This window comes from Kogia breviceps (genome assembly GCF_026419965.1).
Source record: "Kogia breviceps isolate mKogBre1 chromosome 20 unlocalized genomic scaffold, mKogBre1 haplotype 1 SUPER_20_unloc_6, whole genome shotgun sequence".
In the NCBI taxonomy this organism is placed as follows: domain Eukaryota; kingdom Metazoa; phylum Chordata; class Mammalia; order Artiodactyla; family Physeteridae; genus Kogia; species Kogia breviceps.
Window position 1 is genome coordinate 202,501 of NW_026711572.1, and position 22,500 is coordinate 225,000.

Genomic DNA, 22,500 nt, shown 5'->3' on the forward strand with positions numbered 1-22,500 from the left:
CGGTCCCACGACGCCTGAGACGCCGGCCGGCCCCAGCCACCCCGGGGCCTCCCACGACCCGGCCCCGCCGCCAGGCCCCGCGTGCGACGGTCCCCCCGCGTACCGCGGAGGGACCCCGTCCGTCCAACCGAGCTCAAACCCCTCCGTCCTCGCCAGATCCGCCGTCGTCCGAGTCCGACCCCCGGGGCCCGCGCCCCGGGTGAACGCCCCCGAGCGAGGCGGCCCGCACCGTGCCCGCAACACCGCCACCGGCTGCCGACTCGCGGCGAGGGCAGGCGCGACGGGCTCCTCGCGGCTGCGGGACTAGGGAGTCGTCGGGACGCCCGGGCGTCCCCGCCCGCCCCCCTCGGCCTCGCCACCGAGAGGGGGGTGTGTCACCGCACGCGCACGCACACGCACGCGCACGCGCACGCGCGGCCCCGCGCCGGACGCCCGGCCTTGGCGGGACCCTCCCCCGACTCAGAGGGGGGAGGCGCGGGCCGCGGTAGGCAAAGAGCGGCGCCCGGCCCCACCGCGGGGCCGGCGCAGAGAACCCTCCCGCCGCGAAGGCGAGGGGCTCCGCCCACGTGCTCTGGCAGTCGCCAACACCGTGGCCACTGCACGCGCGGGAGGGGCAGCGGCTGGGGGGTCCGGTACCCCAAGGCTCCCTCTCGGATCGCTAGAGAAGGTTTCCTCACCGAGGGGGCGTCGTCCCCCCAACCCATCGTCTCCCCTTCGGGCCCGCCCACGGAGGCGCTCCACGAGCCGCCAAAGTCCACGACTGGGCGGGGTTTGGGAGAGGGGTCTGCGGTATGGGTAAGCACGAGGCCCAGAGGAGCATTCGCGGCCACAGCCGGGGGCACAACCTCCGCCGCCCCCAGGCCCGTCCATCGGGGGCCCCGAGAGGAGGGAGCACGCCCGAGAGGGGCGGAAAGACCCCCTTCTCTCACAGGCCCCGGCCCAACGCGCTCGCCACCCACGCCCGCGTGCGACCCCCTCCCCCCCGACCGCCACAAACACACACACACGTGGGGGGGGAGGGTGGGCACACGCGGACGCTCGCCTGGCCCGAGTCAGTCCCCCCGTGCCACAGCAACACCGTGGGAGGACGACCGCGACGAGGCGGCCCCTGTTTCCCCCAACCGAGGGAGGGAAAACAGAGGCACGCCTCCCTTACCGTCTCGACCCCCCCAAGAGAGCCACTCACGGGACGCACCACCGCGGCGGCGGGGACCCCGAGGAGCACGCTGGGAGAAGGGAACGACACCACCGCTCGGCCTCGGGCACCTGAGGGACGACCTGGAGCGCTCCAGGGGCACCACAGAGGATCGAACGAGGCACGCTCACGCACCGGCAGGGGCGCGCGGCGCAGCGGCGGGACGGCACCCCCCCACCAACGCGGGGAGGACCGCCCACGGGGGCAACACGCCGAGGAGGCGAAGCGAGAGCGTCTGCTGCGTCCGAGGACCACGGCCCCGCCACCCACGCCGTGAGGCAGGGGGCGGGAGGCCGAAGGTCAGGGCCGGGGACCACCACCCCTGCCCTTCCCCACACCCCTCGACAGGCCGGGAGAGCGTGAGGAGAGAGGCGGGGAGGCCCGCGGACAGAACGAGAAGAGCGGTCCCGTTCGCCAAGAACGTCCGTCCCTCGTCTGGCGCGACCTTAAGGCCCGGCCCAGGAGAGCGCGACATCACCACATCGATCAGTCATGCCAGAGAGCCAGGGACCACCAGGCCCCGAAGGGGAGGGGCACGCACAGCGAGGACCATCACCAGAGGAGCCTGCTTCGGCCTCACCGGCGGCACCCCAAACCCCCTCTTTCTTTTTTTTTTTTTTTTCTCCTCTCAGGCAAAAGTGGCCGACGACCCCGCGAGTGAGGAGAACGCCTGACACGTGGCACGGAGCCTGCGGGGTGGGGTCGTCGTCTCAGCCACCACCGGGTGCCTGCGGCGGGGAGGGGAGTCACACGGGGTAGAAGACCCAACGCCCCGCCGCCCTCGGGTGAGCCAGAGACCGGAGGCGGCACCGCGGGTCGGGTCAGCCGGACGCACACACGAGAGCCGGCGCGCAGGCCCAGGCGGGCGGCTCAAGTGGCGAGGGTCGGCTCGGCCACCAGACGGCGATCCAAAGCCCAGGACCCTGCGCGCGTCCAGACTCCCAAAGTCCTCAGCGACAGACGCCAGAGAAGACCGTGTCAGCACCTATCTGGTGGCAAAAAAGGCCCATTTCGGGCGAAAAAAATCACGGCGCCCGGCAGCGGGGCCCACGCACGCGTCGCAGGGGGGGTCCCCGGGACCTCGGTCCGGCCGCCTGTCCCCAACACTTCCCCATCCACACCAGCCCCGGAGCTCTCGGGGCCATCTGGTCGACCCGAGGAGCTTGGGGGGAGTGGGGGGGGGGGGTGGGGGGGAGGGGGGGGGCGGGCCAAGCGGGGCGGGCAAACGTGGGAGAGGGCCGCGAGCCGGGTCGCCCTCCCCGGTTCACCCGCACGGGCAGGTACCGGTCCCTCCGAGTCTCCGGGCCAAGACTTGGTGAAAGGAAAAGAAATATCTCACTCGGCCGTCTCCGACGAGCGGGCCCCACGGGGGACCGCGCCCGGGCCCGGGCCGCCCTATCCGGGCCACCCAGGACGGCTCGGGCGGGCCGGTCCCCACCCCCACCCCGGCCGGGACTCGCGGCGGGTGGAGGAGAGGGGGCGGGGGAGGGAGGGTGAGAAAAAACTCAAAGTCCGCCGACCAGGACCCCCCGTGGGCACGCTGAAGGGCCGGGTGCGCCCTCCCCGGCCACCCGCGCGAGCAAGGCCCGGTCCGTCCACGTCCACGGACCCAGGGGCACTTGGAAACATTTTGCCCCGGGAGGCGCCTCCCAGGCGACCAGAGCCCACGAGGGAGGGACCGCACCCGGGCCCGGGCCCGGGCCGGTCTCTCCGGGTCACCCCTCGCGGCCCAGGCCGGTCCCCACCTCCCGAGTCCGACTCGGCCAAACATCGGTGAGAAAGAATCCGACCACCGGGAGGGGCCCCACGCGCGCCCGCCACCGAGCCCGTCGCGCCCGCCACCGGCCTAACCTAAACGCACGGGCCCGGGCCGGTCCCCCACCTTCCGGAGCGGGGCGCTGTGGGGACCGCGGAAGAGAGGAAGGGAGGGTGGGGGGGGTCGGGGAATGAACGCTCCAAAGGGTGAGCCAGGAGAAAGCCCGACCGACCGCCCATCCGCAGGCGCTCCGGAGGGCGCGGAAGACCCTCTCCCTTCCCACCGCGGCGGCCCGGCCCAGGTCGTGTCGGGTGGCCGGGTCGGTCCCCGCGGCCGGAGGGGAGCGGACGGATGCTGGTCGACCGGGCCAGGCGGTCCCCCAGAGCGGCTCGAGAGCGCGGCGACGGTCACACCCTCATAGACCTGCACGCCCAATCTCAAGCGACAGCAGGAGGCGCCCACGCCTGGGCGCCACCGGGACAGTGGCCACCAGCGTCGCCTGGCTGCCGGAACTCTGCCTCGGGCCCGGCGGCCGACTCACAGCCCTCACGAAGGTCGCCGAAGCTCCAGAGACAAGGGACAATATAAAAGCGGCCGCCAGGTGGCTCCCGACAACCGGCTCCAACGTCCCCGGGCCGGATCCCTGTCGCCGGCCGGCCACCGAGGACGCGGCGGCAGCGCCGGGCCGCCCAAACGCCCGAGCTCAGCCCGGGACGAGGCGGCGGGCGTCTGGCGCGGCGGCCCCGTGTCGTCCATCTCGGAGCTAGCTCCCCGGTCGGCACGACACGACACGGTGCGACCCGGGCAGCAGACGGGGGTGGGGGGGTGGGGGGCGGGGGAAGCCGGGGAGATGTCGCCGGGAGGCTGTCTCGGAGGAGACGCGCTCCCCAACGCGATTCCTGGGCGGGGGGGAAATCCCGCGGAGACGCCGGCGGGGCCCGGGGCGCCCGGCACGGGTTGCCCAGAGGGGCACGAGCAAGATCCCCGGCTGCCCGGACGGGGGGGAGGGAGGGAGGGAGGGAGGGAGGGAGGGAGGGAGGGAGGGAGGGAGGGAGGGAGGGAAGGAGGGAGGGACGGATGGAGGGACGGAGGGACGGAGGGACGGATGTAAGGACGGAGGGACGGACGGAGGGAGGGAGGGAGGGAGAGAGAGAGGGACGGAAGTCGGGGACTGGCAAACCGAAACCAGGCAAGCGCTCAGGGAACAACGCAGGAATTCGTCCAAAGACAACACATGGGTGCTGCGAGGGTGGGGAAAATGCACTTGCGGTCACGAGAACATGGATTTCATAACGGACTGACCACGATCCATCACGGGCCGGGCGGGGGTGGGGGGGGTGGGGGCGGGTGAGGCGGGGGTTGGGGGAATGCGGGCGGCTGGTGGGGAGGGGGCGAGGGTGGAGTCAATAGCCATCCACTAAAGAAACTGAGTTCCGGTACGTCGACACAAGGCAACACTCTGAGTGCGAGTGTGTGTGAGCGTGTGTGTGCGTGTGCGTGCGTGCGTGTGTGTGTGGAGTGCGGTGAGTACTGACAGCGAACCGTAGTCCCACCGGGACCACACCAAACCATACCAACCAAGAAGTCAAGCTGTAGAACTTCTCTGGCCTTTAAAACAAAGAGAAAAGCGTGCACGTATCGCATACGTACACACATTACGTACGCTTGTGGCATACGTATACGTGGACGTGGACGTATAAAGGCCTAGGACAAGCCCAAGCACATCCCGTCAGGGGAGCCTATCCAAAACAGACCAAGACCTCACACAATTCAGCCTCCAGAAAACAAGCGACCCAGTGAGAAAAGTGGGCAGGAGGCCAGAACAGAACATTTTCATTAGAGAAAAAAAAGAAGAAGAGAAAAAAAGAAAAAAAGAAAAAAGAAAGAAAGAAAGAACACAACTTTCTTAGTAAAAACCAAACAAACAAAACACAACAACAAAACAAACAGAAATAAAACAGAAAACCTCTTTTAGTGAAAGAATTCAACGGGGCAACGAAAAAAGCGCACACACGCATCTCTCTGGACGAAGATATTCGGACAGGCACAGGATCTGGAGTTGCGACAGCAAGTTCGTACAAGCAGAAAAAGTGCCTCCTTCCTCCCGATCCAACACGTATTTTTCAAGCTGAGAGAGACCACCACCACCGTGGCACGCCGGAGGGAGGACTCAGAGATGTCACCCGGCGGGTGAGAGAACGGCTCTCCGACAAAAGACAGCAGTATGGAAAACAGAAAGGAAGTCCCTCAAAACACTGCACAGAAAACTACCATGCGACCCAGCAACTCCACTAAGTGCCCACGGAGGGGGTAAAGACGACATGTACATGTCTATCTGTACCAACACCTGTAACGATGGAGAGATAGGTACGGACGCACTGTTAGCGCTCTCTGTGCCCGTACGTCTATATCTATGAGAGAAGGACCGGGTGGGGGGTGGGGGGTGGGGGGTGGGGGTGCGGAGAGAGAAGTGAGACAAAGAGTGGACAGTCACGTGAGTGCAGTAGGTAAGGAAGATTAAGACGACAAACAAACTCCCAACAGTGGTCCTGTAAGTCAACCATCAAGATTTCGATATCATGATGTCATCAAGCACCAACCCTTCTGAAGGGACACAGCGACACACAGGGCTCACTTGGCAGGGCAGTTCAGGACCCTAAAATGACCGTGAAAGGTGAAGCTCGAAAAAGCAATCTTGTTCATCCACGGGGGGAAAATACCGTTCTCCCACGACATTCAAAAATCCTATCAGGGGGCTTCCCTGGTGGCGCAGTGGTTGAGAGTCCGCCTGCCGATGCAGGGGACACGGGTTCGTGCCCTGGTCCGGGAAGATCCCACATGCCGCGGAGCGGCTGGGCCCGTGAGCCATGGCCGCTGGGCCTGCGCGTCCGGAGCCTGTGCTCCGCAATGGGAGAGGCCACAACAGTGAGAGGCCCGCGTACCACAAAAAAAAAAAAAAAAAAAAAAAAAAAAAAAAAAAAATCCTATCAAAACATTTTAAAACTCTCTTACTCGCTCACCATTTAAAAGGTAGAGAAATAAAAAGAGAGCCAAAGTACGATTTATTGAGTGGTGGACCGTCACAGAAAGCATGCCATGAAAGCCTCCGATTCATTTTGGAAGGTCCTAGGAACAGCAATCTTCAACATTGCTCTCCTGCCTGCCTTCTTGGCGTGGTATCTTTTCTACATCTGGATAAGCAGTCCTAGGTTTTGTGTGTTTGCTTGTTATTCCCCTAACTGAAGATCAGCCTCCAACACGATAACCCTTTGTGCCCTCTGGGTCCTGAACTCTCTTCTCTGGAAGTGCTTTTCTGAATGGGAACGGTTTCACCAACGTCATCGCCTGGAGACATCTTCAGCCTGTCCTCCCCCCACCCGCACCCCCGCCCGCCCCCCACCCTCTTCCTCCTCCTCCTCCTCCTCCTCCTCCTCCTCCTCCTCCTCCTCCTCCTCCTCCCCTTCCTCCTCCTCCTTTTTTTTCTTTGTTTTCTTCAGCTCTCCTTGCGCTGGTCTCTCACACGGTGGCAGCGTTGTCCTAGGCATGCCCAGGTGTCTCCTAACCCCATCCAAGTGATGACTCCCAGCGTCATCATTTTGGGTTTCTTAGCCGCACTTTCGTCGTTCCCGGGCAATTCTTTCTTTTTATTTTCCATGGACGGGGGAGACCAGACCGGGGCGGGGGGCAACACAACGACACACTGCGTGTGACCTGGGAAACAGACACATACACGCCAGGCAATCACCGACAGGCTCTGAAAGAGGATCGGTCCCCGGACACGGGGCACGCACGTTTGTTATCGGTGGAGTCACTGCAGACCGAACGGGAAGCAGCAGACTTTGAACTTGACGCAGCTACCGTTCATCCATCGCGGAAACTGACATTTGAAACACGTAGTTAGGCTCTTGGTGCGATTTCACCTAGTCATTGAAATGTGTGCACAGTGGAACCATGGAAAGTGAGACAACCCCCCCACCCCACTTCTACCAAAGGTCGCCAAATGAAGACTCTCGTTTGTTTACAAACCAAATTTCCTATCCTTAAATTTGGTGGGAGCTTTCCCTAAGGATTGCACGGGAAGGTGACTTCCTCAAGCTGCACGGGAAGGTGACTTCCTCAAGCGTTGGAGTAGTTTTCCTTAGAACTAGAGAATTAGAATTCTGCTGAATGATGAACACACACCTCGCTTAAGTTTCTGCTAGGAAATCCACGCACCATGTGGATCGAACGAAAAGCAAAATGATTTTTTAACAAGGTCTTCTCTCCACTTCAGACGAATTTTACAGGGCGGGGAGGGGGGAGGCTAGGCTTCTCTGTTTTTCATTTAAGGTCCTCTGAAACGTCAGTAAGTGTTCGTGATCCTACTCACGTGTACTCTTGTCCTCCATCCAATCGTCAGTCATCTGGCAGAAGGAGAGCCTGCCTCATCCACGGCAAACAACATTCCGACACTCAATGAGAAAATACATTTCTGGTGCTTTCGCCAAAAAATGCAAAGCCCCTTATTTAAGCTAATGGAATTTAAAAGAAATCCCTAGTACCTAGGAACAGAACAAAGTGAAAGAAACACAACGCACAGACTTGGGGGATAGAAAGAAAGAAAGAAAAGAAAGAAAGAAAGAAAGAAAGAAAGAAAGAAAGAAAGAAAGAAAGAAAGAAAGAAAGAAAGAAAGAAAGAAAGAAAGAAAGAAAGAAAGAAGAGAGAGAGAGAGAGAGAGAGAGAGAGAGGAAGGAGAGGAGAGGAGAGGAGACAAGAGGAGAGGAGAGGAGAGGGAGGGAGGGAGGGAGGGACGAAGGAAGGAAGGAAGGAAGGAAGGAAGGAAGGAAGGAAGGAAGGAAGGAAGGAAGGAAGGAAGGAAGAAAGGAAGGAAGGAAGAAAGAAAAGATCTCTCAACCTAAAAGTTTTTGTGACAAACGGACAATCTATGATTTGGTAGGTTAAAAAATATTTTTGGAACGTAAAGTTCTTTGAGACACGAATGGAGAAGAAAACAAGAAAAGGACAATCAGAATTCGGAACCCTCAGAAACCTGAATCGGTCATGAACAGGAACTAGGAAGCCAGGGTGAACGGCGTCTGTGACACCAGTGATTCTGGACTGGCAAAGGGATGATTCCATTTCACCAGCATACATTTTCACACAGTGTCACTTTTTAAAAATGTTTTCTTTTCCCCAGAGTGATGCCAGAGGTGTGGACTCATACATCGAAACATCTTTAGTCTTTCTGTAATAAGGAGACAGAAGTAGGTCCACTGAGACTTGTCGAGCCATGAACGAACGTTTCCATAGGTTATCTTTGGAAAGGATCCAGACATTCCACGAATTCCCCATCATTCCACTTATGCCAACTCTGAAGTTTCTAAAGTGACCCAAAAGGTCTGGGCGAGACTGTTTTTAAGTAGACATACCACAAAACATAACGCTTCTTAAGGAGTTCCTGCACCTAGAGCTATCGACATCACTTGTTCGAGATCCCATGACGACGAGATGGCCCGTGAACACTTCCTGAGACTTCAGACGATGATGTCAGCCATCATCCCCAAGTTCTTTTTCTTGCCGACGAATCTGGTTCACTCCCGTGAACTTACTGGATTTGGGGTCGACGTAGATAGAAGGAAAGGATGACCTCGAACGCTGATCACGCTAAAGACATGCCTAGTTTCATAAAACCCATACCTTGACCTTGGCTATTCTCGGCTGAAGGGTTCAGCCTAGATCACCACCTGAACTTGCCTAAAACCTTTGGGTCCCTTCCCTTTCTAGTGGACTGAATTCCGGAGTGCTCCCTTCTAAGCCATTCAAGAGAGCTCTCTCACAAGTTCATTGCGGCACTCGGATCCCTACGCAGAAACAGGCCAGCTCTAGAAGGGAGCTACAGACATACAGTACCTGTTACCAGGCCCTTTCCAGATTCTGGCACAGCAGTACCAGAAAAATGAAGGTCGTTTCCACAAGGCTTCTAAGGCTAGCACGGCAAAACTTTTTTTTTTTTTTTTTTTTTTTTTTTTTTTTTTTTTTTTTTTAATTAAAAGAGATAGCTTGTACACAAGGGAGAAGGCGGTGGGTGGGGTGGGGGTGAGAGGCAGCCCCACCCCCCCCACCCCCCGAGTTGCTTGGATCACGAAAGGGAGAGTTTGTCTCGGGATCACTGATCATTTCCAGAAATCCTCCAAATTCTTGGATCATCAGCAGCTGGTTCCACGGTGGCTACCTGTGGGGAATACCAAGTGCTTCCACGAGGGGAAAGAAGCGCATGAGAATGTTCGGCAAGAAAGCACAGGAACAGATAAGGGTTCAATGTACAGCTGAGCTTCTCGTCTTGGGACAACTAGGTATAGTCGTGGGTGGGTGTCCACAGAGGAAAAGTTCATCTTCTTTTACTCCCGCGAGCCTCGTGTGTGTGTGTGTGTGTGTGTGTGTGTGTGTGTGTGTGTGTGTGTGTGTGTGTCTGTGTCTGTGTCTGTGTGTCTGTGTGTGTGTCTGTGTGTGTCTGAGACTCAGGCCCCCAGGGCTGATCTGCTCATGCAATTCCATTTCCCCTCCCCCTCCCCCTCCCCCTCCCCCTCTTCCTCCTCCTCCTCCTCCTTCTATGTACTTCTTTCTGTCGAGGAGATGATTTCCAACTCAAATGCAGACCAAAAGATTTCTAGGTTCCCAAACTTCAGGGTTCCATGGATCAGGGTGTCCAAAATCTGCACAGCGCCTTCAATAACGGCCCTCTTTCTCAGTGCACACAAGTCAACCCCAGACCAAGGCACCCTAAGGGCAAAAACCCTCCAGGATTTCTCCCACCAGACCCCGAACATCAGCACACACACCCTCCCCCAGTTTCTATTTCGTATCGTGTGGGCTCAGGCAGACAACAAACACGTCCATCGTTCGATCATCTTCCTTTGGCGTGTTTCGTGAACGTTGCACCGGCCGAAGAAACCTAAGTGTGCAAAAGCTCATCCCCGTGTAAAAGGCTTTGGCTTCTCAGCGAAGGGGTCGAGCCAAGGGACCTAGGCCCCTCTGTCCACTTTTCACTGGGTTCACTGGCCTCACTGTTGTCCCAAGCGATGGCCGGTCAGATCTCTCACGGTCATTCTTCTTTTGGCCTTCTGGTTTTAGAGAGGGTTTTCAACTGGGGTAAAAAGGGCAGGCTTGTGTGGGGCCCTTTCATGGTGGGGAGGGGGTGGGGGGGGCCCCGTAGAGGTCCCTCCGATTCACCCAATCTCAGGCAGTGCCCTATTCAAAACGTTTGTTTCCGGGCTTCCCCGGTGGTGCAGTGGTTGAGAATCCGCCTGCCAATGCAGGGGCCACGGGTTCGTGCCCCGGTCCGGGAAGACCCCACATGTCGCGGAGCGGCTAGGCCCATGAGCCACGGCCACTGAGCCTGCGCATCCGGAGCCTGTGCTCCGCAACGGGAGAGGCCACGACAGTGAGAGGCCCGCGTACCACAAAAAAAAAAAAAAAAAAAAAAAAAAGAAAAGAAAAGAAAAGAAAACAGAAAACGTTTGTTTCCGTCCCACCAAGAGCCCACCTTTGGAGAGATTCCCTGCCTTACACGTCCTCTCCGCTCCTCCTATTCATCCACCGTGATCCACCACCACCACCACCACCACCACCACCACCACCACCCCGCCGGCCGACCTGATCTGTTCACCCTGAAGCTGGCAAGCAGTAAGGGTGCTCGTGAAGCGAGGATCCGTTGGGATTGGCCAAGATGGCAAAGTGGCGGCGGGGGCGGCGGCGGCGGTGGGGCGGGGGGGGGGTATGTGGAGGGGACTCGGAAAGTACGAGGTTACAGCTAACAGCTGCTGCTGGCAGATAGGTCTTTGAAACAGGCTGGTGGCGCCCTGGACTTTGATACCGTCCATTCTGACCATTCCTGTTCTCCGTGAGAAGGGTGTTGGGCCCAGGATCGGCCACCCCAAAACGGGCCTCCGTGGCACATTGACGATTTTGAGCGAAGGGGGACTCCAGAAGCAGCCACGTTTGTCCGAGGGACACTGGGATTCTCCTCTGTGTCTCCCTGAAAGCGAGACATCCATCTCTCGGCTGAAAGGTGCACTCCCTGCCTCCGGAGGTAGGAGGCCGCCGCCGCGATCGGCAAATTAGGGCATTCGGGCCCGAGAAACCTTCGGAGACAAACACTGCGGACCACCGCAAACCCGAGCTCTGTTTAGCTTCTTCCTTCGCTCGCTCGTTCGCTCACGGCACACCCCAAAACCTAAGTCTCTCGGTCCGGTTCCCTGTCTGTCTCACCCATGTACCGTTCGTTCCTCGGTCTGAGCAGGAGAGACGCCGCCCGCTTCAGCCACTTCTCAGCCCTCGAATGAAAGGAAAGGTCACCCCGCTCCCCCCACACACCTTCGTCTCTCCGCGCCTTGGGCCCATGTTACTTTATTTTTATTTTTATTTTTTTGCATTACACGGGCCTCTCACTCTTGTGGCCTCTCCCGTCGCGGAGCACAGGCTCCGGACACGCAGGCTCAGCGGCCACGGCTCACGGGCCTAGCTGCTCCACGGCACGTGGGATCCTCCCGGACCGGGGCACAAACCTGTGTCCCCTGCATCGGCAGGCGGACTCTCGACCACTTTGCCACCAGGGAAGCCCATCGGGCCCATTTTAGAATGAGTCCAGCCACAGGAACTCAAGAGGGGTAGAGGGGGAGATCTCCCCCTCCCCCAAACAGGAAGGCACCTGGAACCCCGTTCCCACCGGCCACCCGGCTCCACTTTGGGTGCGTGAATCCTAGTTTGCCTCCTCCGGATCTTTAAATGATCTTCCACGTGTTATAACAGACTCACAAGGAGAGAAGCTTACGCATGTATTTCTTCTGAGTTTCATGCGACACGGGGAGCCCTCCTAAGAAAACAAAGAAAGACCCAGAGAAGCGTCCGAACCTAACATCTCTTCTGTTGGATCTGAGCAAAGAGAGGCAATCTGAAAAAGCAACTATACTCTGGCGGGGGTGCGGAGTGTGTGTGTGTGTGTGTGGGGGGGGGGGGTGTGAGTGGGGGTGGGTGAGGGGGGGGTGGGTGGGTGGGGGGCGCGGGCGATGCCAAAGGAGGATGAGAACTCTTAGAAATTCTTAGGCATAGAAAATTAAGACGGATCCGGGCCCGCGCCTCTCCTTTTCTCGTGCGTTGGGAAGATCATTTGGCTCTCGCCGGCTGGGATGTCATCTCCCCACGAACCATCAGGCGAGCTGTGGGGCGGAAAGAGGGAGAGCAGGGTTCAGAAGAACGTGGAGAAGATGGACGCTAGATGCCCAGAGTCCACGTCCCCCGCCCCCCCCCCCCCCCCCCCCGGGAGCAAGGATCTCTTCTTCGTGGGCACACGATCTTCCACCACGACCTCCGGACCGTGGTGCCAAGTCACGCCCACGCGAAGACAGGGCTCACCCAGGGATATGGGCTTGTGCCACAGAAAGGGAGACAGCAGGGAAGTCACCGAGCTTAAGGTATCTGACTCTCGTCGGGTCCTCGACAGGCGGAGGGACACATCTTTCCGACACGGTCGGGGCCGGCTTAGAGAACCGCTGCCGACGACCGCACCGCGAAGGAAGATGTCTCTGCGGTCTCGACAGAAGATCCAGTAGGTTTCCCAAGTGGCGGAGCTAGGAATCGATCGGCCAGGCAGGCGTGTCCAATCTTCAACTTTGGGAAGACACGCGGACTTTTACCCCCCCTTTTCGGCGGGGAGCCTGTAGAAGATCAGGCCGGGAGGAAGGACACAGTCTGTCAGTCGTTGCACGTGATGTTAACGTCCAGGCCAGGAGGAGCCATGCCAGGACTGACTCCACAAAAGGGAGAAGGTGACCAGTTGCCTTTTGAGGACCATGGCTCTCTACGCGGCACGGAAACCAAGGGAGCAGGGGCCAGGGTAGAGGCCGGCAGGGTCGTCAGAGGCCCAGCCAGGACAGAGACCGGTGAGGTGCGAGCCTGAACGAAGGCAGTAGAGGGGAGAGGGAGAGAGGGGATGGAGCAGGACCTATTTCGGTCCCGGAATCGGCAGAACCTGGTATCCCGGCGTGAGTCTTTAGAAACACCGTCCAACTCCACTCCACGGGCAAAATACAAGGTAGAGGGCGGAGCTTTCTGCACCCAGGATCCTCCCGAGACCCAGGCGAGAAGGGCCCTTCCCACGGATGGGCTCCACATCCCACCAGGGTCGGTCGGTCGGTCGGTCGGTCGGCAGGTCACCAAGACACAAAGAAGCACATTCTTTCTTTCGAGAAGCTCTGTCCCCAGGACCTGGCACTCAGCACACTGGTGATCTGCCAACCAGAACCCTTAAACACCTCCTCAGGTTCCAGGGGAAGGCTTTGCTCACCTCTTTTCGGCCCTACCTCTGTCCTCAAAACTAAAGGTAAAAGAACACACGAACACACACACACACACACACACACACACACACACACACACACCAAAGGTAATGGAGTCCGAATACCACGAAGGCTCTCAGGTTGTGCTAGGGCCGTTGCCCAACAGCACTGTGAAGTGTGTGTCTGTGGGGGGGCGGTGGGGGTGATGTGTGTGGGTGTGTGGGGGTGTGGGTGTGTGTGTGGGTGTGTGTGTGTGTGCGTGTGCGTGTGACTCATAGGTGGATATTTTCCATAGGTGTGCACTATGGCACTGCAGGATCTGTGGTCGGTTGCTGAGTCCCCGGAGGTGGAAGCGCAGATACAGGGCCCTGAGTGTGAAGTTATCCATGGACGCTCACAGCGCGTGGGGTCGGGGTCGGCAGCCGTAACCCTCCATGTTGGTGGTTCAACGGTCAACTCTACTTTATAGATCAGAGAGGATAACGTCACGCGTTCACTGTTAATAACTTTTCCAAATAGTCTTTATCTTTTTCAAAAGGAAGACATCATTTAATCCATTTCACAAGATGATACTGGGAACCTACTGCCCCAGCACGTGAATTATCCCTACAGAACACAAGATCCCTGAGAAGGAAGAGCCCTGAGCACTGAGATACCATGAAGGTAGGCTTTTAGATGATATTCTCTGCTTCTGCAGCTCGAGGTAAAACATGGGATGACTGGCTCTACCTATCCCATTCCAGTCTGTCCAACGCGAGCCCCCATGGCACGTCTCACCAGTGGTCGGTCCACGATAACTCCATCCATAGGAATTCTTGGCAGTTTTATGTTCAGGATCATTTCTTTTCCTGCCATTGATTGAAAACTCCCTGGACCCTGTTAGCAGCTACAGATTCAATGAGTCCAGTACTTCATAGGTTTTGTCATGTATTTAGAAGGGGAATCACCATCAAGTTGCTGAAATGAGGACTAAGTGTCTTTCAGATATGGAGATGGAAATAAATGGTGCTCTGCAGGGTGTGCGATGACAGGCACCCAGGATTCCTTCACCCAGCCCTCCCTTTGCTCCCTCATAGGTTCCTGGGAAATCCAAACACACACACACGCGCACACACACACACACACACACACACACACACACACACACACACGGGGGGGGGGGGAGAGAGAGAGAGAGAGAGAGAGAGAGAGAGAGAGAGAGAGAGAGAGAGAGAGAGAGCTCTGGGTGTGCTATTTGCTCTCCATGATTTCACGTGCCTTTTGGGCATGGCTGACAGAGATAGATGGACATGAAGCAGCAGGACAGCAAGCTGGCATCTCGGCCGGCCTACAGAAGTTTCCCAAGTGAAATATCAACAGCAGGGCAGGGACGCCCACGTGACGTGGGAGAGAAGGGGGGTGGGGGGGGCGGCCCGCTGACCGACGTCGGTTCAGGTTTCCCGTCCCCCTCCGGCCGAGAACCTGCCTTCCGCTTCCTGCCCTCAAGTATGTGAGAGGAGCGTGTTTCTTTCCAATAAATACCGACACATCATTTCAGTCTGTTTGTGTGTTTGTTTTTGCTTGTTCTTTTTCTGGACGAGGCCAAAGAGCCCTTCCAGTGGAGGTGTGTGTACAAAGGAGGATCTGACAGAATGGGAGGGTGCGGGTCAGTCCATGTGCGAAGAAATCCAGAGAATCTGTCATAGCTGAGACTCGGGCCTTTTGCAGAAATAGGCCAAGAGAGTTCGGATTTGATGATTCACTGCCACATAGTCATCACAGCAGTTTCCTGGAAGGGATTGTGTTACAGGAGGCGGCGTGGCCCTCAGCCCTCAGGCCTCAACCCGGCAGGCAGGCAGGCAGGCAGGCAGGCAGGCAGGCAGGCAGGCAGCGGCTATTGTCTGTTGGTCCCGCCCCCACCCCCACCCCCACCCCCGTTCCTTCTCCAGAGCTCCTTCCTAAGTCCCCTTGGACTGACCTTTGCCAGGAGCGGGGGAGGGGAGGTCCGGACGATTCATTCCGCAGGGCCTCGTTCAATCGCTCGATTCAAATGCAGAAAGCTCTCCGGTCAGGTCGGAGCCTTTGACTTTGCCTCGAGCTTCTCTTTAATGAATGGCTTTTTCTCTTTTCTTTCCCCAATTTCGCCACCCTCAGGCTGCCCCCTCCAAACTGCAGGGAGGGAAGGAGGGAGAGAGGAGGTGACGGGAGGAGGACGTGTGAGAAACAGGCCTTTTCTCCAGGCAAAAGGTGTCCCCTCCTTTTCCTGACCCTGGAAACCCCACTACACCATTTGAGAATCATGGACATGTGTGGAAGCAGATGTCTTCACTTGAGATCTTCCTCCGCAGGAGGACAGAAAGGAGGGCCAGTGTGTCCCTCTTGTGCTGGCCGGTTCTTGTCACTTGAATTCAAAATAATCAATAGAGCATGGAGGCACATTTTGGGGCGGCCTACTCTGGGAGCTCAACAGTTCCCTCCTCTGAAAGTTCCTTGGAACATATTAAAGCTGAGCTGGTGACTCGTGTGTGTGTGTGTGTGTGTGTGTGTGTGTGTGTGTGTGTGTGTGTGTGTGAAGGAGATTTCTAGATGTCAGGGTCGAAGTAACTTTAGAAGTTTGAAATACCTCTGATGATGTCGTCGGGTGTTTGGTTCAAATTTCGGAGTGGCTCTCACAGAAACAGGCACGAGGATTCTTTCCATAGGAGCCGTTGTGGCCGTTTCTCTAAGGTTTTCATCAAGTTCTCTAGCTTCCGTCTGCAGGGCTTCAGGCAAAAGGCCGTTTTAGGCCTCAGTGATGCCAAGCCAAAAGGGTGGGAGAAAATGGCCAACATTCATGGAGAGAGTCGTAGCCAGAGATTGAAGGGAACTCACAAAACTTCGGGATGCAGTCCCGTTTTCAGGTTAAGAACAACACCCTAAGGGAAACGAGTAGCACCAGAATTTCATATCCAGAAGTGTGTATCCCTGTCTCATGGAAACATAATTTTGGCCTCCAGGTAACGTATGCAAATAGCTGTATCGCCAAGGAAATAAGAAGCCTCACTGAGAGTTTCTGAATTAAGGAAGGTAAGGAGAAAAAGATCAGTGATTCCATCCTGCTGACAGAGGTATAAGTTACCAAATGGATATCCATCTTTAAAAATAAAAAAAGAAACTTGGGTTTTCCTTGTTTGTTTCTGTTTCCCTTGTATGTGGAAAACAAAAGATTTAACCATCAGTCCTAATCCCACTCCCTCTCTTTTTTTTTTTTCCAGATTTTTTTTAAAAATATTTGAAATATAATTCATTTACAATGTCGTGTTAGTTTCAGGTATACGGCACAGTGATTCAGTTCTCTCTCTCTCTCCCTCCCTCCCTCTCTCATATATGTATATATATATATATATGTATGTATGTATATATATATATATATATATATATATATATATATATATAGAGAGAGAGAGAGAGAGAGAGAGAGAGAGAGGAGAGAGAGACACGGAGACGGAGACAGAGAGACAGAGAGACAGAGATTTTTATAAATCTCTATCTATCTATCTATCTATCTATCTATCTATCTATCTATCTATCTATATCTACACATATATATTTTAGCGGCTTCCCCGGTGGCGCAGTGGTTGAGAGTCCGCCTGCCGATGCAGGGGACACGGGTTCGTGCCCCGGTCCGGGAAAATCCCACATGCCGCGGAGCAGCTAGGCCCGTGAGCCTGTGCGTCCGGAGCCTGTGCTCCACAACGGGAGAGGCCACAACAGTGAGAGACCCGCATACCGCAATATAAATAAATGAATGAATGGATGAATAAATAAATAAATAAATAATTTTGAAAAGATTCTTTTTCAGATTCTTTTCTCTCATAGGTTATTACAAAGTATTGAGTAGAGTATCCTGTGCTCTATAGTAGGAGATGCTTGTTGATTCCCTATTTTATGTACAGTAATGTGTATATGTTCATCCCACCCAACCCCCTAAGTATCCCCCGCTTCCCCAGTCAGTCCCATTTTACACAAGTAGTCATACACATCCTCCTCCTCCTCCTCCTCCTCCTCCTCCTCCTCCTCCTCCTCCTCCTCCTCCTCCTCAGGTCACTCAACCCCATGGAAGTCATTCTTGCTCTTCTTGGAGTCCAGTTTTTCCATCGGTTCTGCCGGCCCTGCCTGATGATTGAGCGTGACTGGACGAGTGCCGGTTCCAAAAAAGTTTTCAAGAGCTTCTGTGAAGAATTGTAGGATTTGCCCAGTGAAAGGGGTGCCTCGATCTGATCACCCGGAAGCCTGTGGAAGGCAGACCCCAGGCGGCAAGCACATTTCGTTTCTTTAACAGTCTCTGTGCCACGGTGAGGACATCAGGCTTGCGGTGAGGGAAGACCTCAACCCACACGGAAAACATAGCCACGGTCACAAGAATGTTTGGATGACCCCTACGAAGTGGCAGTGGAGGGCTTCCCCGGTGGCGCAGTGGTTGAGGATCCGCCCGCCGATGCAGGGGACACGGGTTCGTGCCCCGGTCCGGGAAGATCCCACACGCCGCGTGGCGGCCGGGCCCGTGAGCCATGGCCGCGGAGCCTGTGCTCCGCCACGGGAGAGGCCACAACAGTGAGAGGCCCGCATCCCACAAAAATAAATAAATAAATAAGTGGCAGTGGAATGAAGTCCAGTGGCTGGGGGTCCGAGGATCCAGAGAGAGGAGGTTTTCTTTCCAGAGAGAAAAACGTTCCCCCCCACCCCCACCCCCACCCCCCAGGGTTACAAGCACGAGAGGTCAGACGTCGCCGTTCCCGTTGCCGGTAGACCGTCTTCCTGCCCACGTCTATTGACAATCGGACTCCTCTTCAAGACACCGTGGGATGGGCGGGTGAAGGAATGCAAGGGGAGGGGCAGGGGGGAGGTTGGCCAGGGAGCAACCGGCTGGGCCGCCGTCTCGTCTCGTCTCGTCTCGTCTCGTCTCATCTCGTCTCGTCTCGTCTCGTCTCCCGTCTGCCATAGCCCCGACCGGATGCTGAAAGGACAGAATGGACTTGCTCCACCCACGTGTGCCCCGCCACCCCCACCATCTTTCAACGGGCTGTTGTTGCCGCCTCGGCGTGAAAGTCGGTTAGAACATCTCCGTGATACTGGGTACAGTCCCTTTCGTGTGAGCCTCCATTTTGACGACGACAGACAGCCCTTTATGCCAGGGCAGAGAAGACTTCCGGGAAGAAAGATCCCATCATTTCTGGAACCGTTAGAACACATCGGTGTACTTCACGTCGTTCCTTCCTCTTTGGACAACGCTTCCCGTGTCATCGAACCTCCCCAAGAAACTTAGTCAGTTTCATCTCTCTCATTTCTCAGGAGAGAGAACACATTTTTTGAGCTACTTGGAGGGCCCTCTCCTCCTGGATCCTATCTCTAAGTCCAAAGGACTTCATCGGTCCTTCAATTTGGGGGCAAGTGTGTCCAAAATATCCAAAAGATCGTAAGGCACTTCATCAGATGATAGGTCACCGTGAAACAGTGCTTCCTTAGGCATGTCACCAGCATCCCAAGGAAAGACTTGCTAGGCAGAGAGAGAAGCTTCTTTTTCAGTTCTGAGCCAGACCTGGTTCTTTGACTATCGAGAGGACGAAGTCGATGTGAGTCCTCCGAGACCTGATAAAGGCAGCCTAGAAAATAAGTGATGACTTTTGACAAAGACATAAGCTTTTCTCTCTCTCTCTCTCTCTCTCTCTCTCTCTCTCTCTCTCTCTCTCTCTCTCTCTCTCTCTCTCTTCTCTCTTCCTTCTTTCCTTCCTTCCGTCCTTCCTTCCTTCCTTCCTTCCTTCCTTCCGTCCTTCCGTCCTTCCTTTCTTTTCCTTCCTTCCTTCCTTTCTTTCTTTCTTTCTTTCTTTCTTTCTTTCTTTCTTTCTTTCTTTCTTTCTTTCTTTCTTTCTTTCTTTCTTTCTTCCTCCTTAAAGATAAAGGAAAAGATCCTTTCCTAATCTAATCTAATCTCTCATGATGGACAGAGCAGACCGATAGAAGAAAAACCCAAACCCTAAACCCAAACCTGGTCCTTTGAACAGAGAGAGGCAACTAAATCTTAATTTGGCACTGGTTTCAATGTTGATGTGAAAAGTCATTTCTGTCTTTGTATCCATCCTCATCCAGTCCTGACCACAGATCTGATTCCTTTCGAAAGCCTCTTTTCTTCACACGCCTTTTCCAATCGTCTGTGCCCATTTTTAGCTTTTCCCTTGATTTCTTTCTTTCCCATTGAGAAATGACTACCTTTAGGACTAAAACCTCTCGCTCCTTCCCCCAAACCTCATCTCCATACTTCCTAATTTGCCTCCACCCGCGCGCCCCCCCACCCCCCCACCCCCCGGAAAAAAAAAAAAAAAAAAAAAAAAGTCCTCTTCCTCCCATGAGGATGGCGACATCAGGTTCAGGTCCTTAAAGAAGGACCACACACGTTCCTTCTTTACAATGCTTCGTCCTTGGACACTGTCTTTTTTCTTTTCTTTCTTTTTTTTTTTTTTTTTCCTTCAGTGAAAGTAAGGAAGCCAACCGCAGTGAGCAGCGTGAACATGGAATACTGTGTAGAAGTCAAGGCTCCTACCTAGTACAGTCTTTCCCTAAAGCACAAGATCTAGCTAGGCGTGGAACCGAACATGCTCAGTCTCTCCTCCGTAAAAGGTCCAAAGAAGGGAGACCCTCAGACTTGTGGAGCCATGAACGTTTCAGTATTTTATCTTATGTGGCGATGATGTAGACACTCGCTGAGATTTCACCCTGTCATGGCACTTAGCCAAGCTGTAAGCCCAGAGATGACCAGAGATGCTGGAAAATCTTGAAGTCGGCCTACAGAAAACAAGCACTGGGGGGAAAGTTCCCCTTAAACATTCTTATCTCGTCCACACCTATGTCCTCTGTTTGTCATGAGCAATCCTACTTAGATGATTCGTGAACATTTCAGGAGACATGAAAGCAGTTCAGTTCAGTTCAGTTCGTCGTGATCCCTACACCTCCCGCCCGCCCCCCTCCCCTTTCACGTGAGAGATTTTCTTCCCGATTTCAGAGGGGAGAAGTAAAGGAGAGTCAGAGCGTCCCTCTCGCGGTGTGGTGTTGTCACTCTAATTCCAAAACATCCGTACGCCACGGAGGCACATTTGGGGGCGTCCTACTCAGGGCCCCAAGACTTTCAGAGTCAAACCTAAGGAGGATGTAAATGTACTTCACGCCACCGAACCCGAACCGGTGAGGTGAACCCGGTGGCTTCCTAGGAGATGACGTGTCATCGGCCCACCAGTTTAAAACACAGAACCAAACACCCTCTCCCCGACGACTCGGAGCAAGTGAGTCCGTGGGTGTGTCGGAGAGGGTCCTCTGCTCCAGCTGGGTCCATAAGCACTGCACACGAGAGTAGGTAGGTAGGTGTTCACGGTGCCCTTGGGAAGGAAAGGCGGGGAGAATTTTATTTCGAAAAGCTTATCTCCTCACAGCATTGACACTACGAACGATGATGCAACTTCATCGGGGGGTGGGCGGGGGCGGTGAAGGAAGGCCAGGGAGCCCGGCCACATAGAAGAGCCACGGAGAGCGTCTGTGACCGCAAGGATGTCCACGTACCGGTGACTCCTCTCAGTTGGGGCGGGGAAGGGGGGCGCGAGATTCCCGTGTGTACGTCCGCATCGATCAGTCGTGGGAGAGGGAGGAAAAACGATGTTCCCTCCACGATCCTTCTGAGTTGTCGCCTGAGAAGTTCCTGTCCCCAAGAGACAGCTCGAGAAGAGAGCAACCCACGGCCGGGGGACGCGTGCACTGTGCCCCCCCCCCCCACCACCACCACCACCACCACACACACACACGCACACACACACGCAGGAGAAGCCCAAGCCAGAATTCACTGACTCGAAACGAAACGGCGGGCTCTGAGCTTGAGCTTGAGCTTGAGCTTGAGCTTCTGGAGGAGGAAGATTTTGGTCCTCCTTTCAGGTCAGGAAGAAGAGGGAGGGAGAGGCGGGGAGGCAGAGCGGCAGAGCGTCCCGGTAGCCCACCCGTCGCGTCCGAAGCGCCTGAAATTCCAACTCACGTGTGTGCCAAAGCGGTCCATCTCGGGGTGCCCCATCCCGGTTCCCTCCCCGCACGGAGAGCAATGTTCCGTCCCGATTCACTGAAAAGCTCCCAAAGGGCCTTGGTGTGAGTCAGTGGACCTAGGCCCATCCTGCCTCCTCTTCAAATCATTTCTATCCATACAGAAGAAAAGACACCATCGCCACCCGCCACGGCCCGCCAGAGGCAACGCGGCTATCCCCTTCAGCAGCGCAGCTATCCCCGGGGAAGGGGGATTCCGTAGCATGCGAACATCAGTCCAACATCGCTTCCGGCTTCCTGACTTCTCGTGGAAAATGAGGATGCCACATGACCGACCGGGGATGGGGGGGGGGAGTGGGGATGGGTGAGGGAGAGGGAGAGAGAAAGAGAGGAAGGGAGAAAGGGAGGGGAGGAAGGCGGGCAGGGGGAGAGAGACGAGAGAGAGAGAGAGAGAGAGAGAGAGAGAGAGAGAGAGAGAGAGAGGGGGGGGGGGGAGGGAGGAGGGAGGAGGGAGGGAGGGAGGGAGGAGTGGGGGTGGGGGGGGGAGGGAGGGAGGAGGGAGGAGGGAGGGAGGAGGGAGGAGGGAGGGGGAGGGAGAGGGAGGGAGGGAGGGAGGGAGGGAGGGAGGGAGGGAGGGAGGGAGAGAGAAAGAGAGAAAGAGAGGAGGGGGGCAGGAAAGAGAGAAAGAGTGGGAGGAAGAGCAGGGGTGGGGGGCTGGGAGAGCCAGAGAAGGAGAGAGAGAAAGACAGAGAGCGAGTGACAGAGACAGAGACAGATAGAGGCCGAGAGCCAGCGACTGGGAGCCAGGTAAAGGACACTGTGCTTGGGTATCTTCTGAGTGTTTGCACGTGTTTTCTGAGCTGTGGAGATCAAATCAGTGCCATGAGAAGAAGGGAGTCTGCCAGCCCCACCCAGCGCTGCGGAGGAAGAGACGAGGTGGTTGGCCCTTCCCCCCCACCCCCCACCGCCGTTCGGGAACCTCTCTTTCTACCTCTTTGCACACTCCATTCATTCTGAGAACATCGTTGGCATAGTCCTTTCCATCTGGAAAATGATACGCCCTTGCCAAGAGACCCAGGTTCTGGAACCTCCGATGGATCTTTCAAGTCCATCCAGTCAGATGAATGGTAGCATTCCTAAAAACCATGGATGAGGGCTAACGTGGCTAGGGGCTTCCCTGGCGGTCTAGTGGTTAAGTGTCCAT